The sequence below is a fragment of the Triticum dicoccoides genome, chromosome 6B (genome assembly GCF_002162155.2).
Source record: "Triticum dicoccoides isolate Atlit2015 ecotype Zavitan chromosome 6B, WEW_v2.0, whole genome shotgun sequence".
NCBI classification, from domain to species: Eukaryota; Viridiplantae; Streptophyta; class Magnoliopsida; order Poales; family Poaceae; genus Triticum; species Triticum dicoccoides.
This window is the reverse complement of record NC_041391.1, coordinates 162950211-162951297: the sequence shown is the minus strand read 5'-3', so window position 1 is coordinate 162951297 and position 1087 is coordinate 162950211.

The following is a 1087-nucleotide window of genomic DNA, read 5'->3' as shown; positions in this document are numbered from 1 at the left end:
CTGCTGCGCTGGCGCGGCGCGCGAGGCTGAGGCCACCGGAAGGAGCAGGTCAGGCGCTGCACGAAGCACCAAGGGGCGGCCATGGCCTGGAGCTCCTGGGTCCTTGTGTTCCCTGCGAGAGAGAGAGGGAGCAAGGAGATGAGAGGGAGAGAGAGAAAAGGGAAGGGAAGGGAGAAGAGACACGGGCGCAGGGTGAGAGGGCCGGCCTGATGCAGCGGGCGGTGGCTCCGGCGAGGTCGAGGAGGTTGGATCGAGAGGAGGGGATCAGGGGATGGCCTGGTGGTTGGTGCGGGGGGGAATGAGAGGGTCCCGAGGTGGAAATGAGTGTGGCGGCGGCGGCTGGGGGGGATCCCTAAAAATTAGGGATTTGTCCAAAATAGTCTAGGAGTGGACTATATATATGGCAAAGAGGGAAGTTTAGGGGCTAATCTGTCCCTCCAATTAAAATCGAGCGGTCAAGAATAAAACACTAGGAAGTCCAAATAGGAAAACGATGACGTTTTGTAGATGTTTGGGGATGATCCGGACACAGCGGTAACGACAGAGCGGGTCGGGTTCCGGACAACTTTCGGACGCGCGCGCGAGGAGGGCGGCGGGCTGACGAGAGAGGTTAGGTTGGACCTGGCGGTAGGTAGTGAGCTGTGCAGACGGTCTCGGGCTGAGAGAAGAGAAGAGAGGGAGGCCCGGCGACTGTTTCCGGAGACCGAAAACGTCCGACGTTAAACCGGCTATACTGCCGCTATAGTTTAACGGTTGAGCTATCAAACGAACTCCGATTGCGATGAAACTGGACAGGCGGTCTGTCTACACTATAATAAGACCACACACCAAATTTCATCCCATTCCGAGAACATTTTCCGGCCACTTATAAAATAATATTTCGGAGGTGCCGCGGGCGCGTGCGAGTGTGGTCGGGCTCAGAACGGACAACGGAGAGAACTCGGAGAACCCGGACGAATGCAAGTTTTGAAAACATGATGATGCAATGCACATGATGACATGATGAAATGCAACACGCAAGCCAATGACAAGACAACAACAGCGAATAACTGCACGACACCTGGCACATCGGTCTCGGGGCGTTACA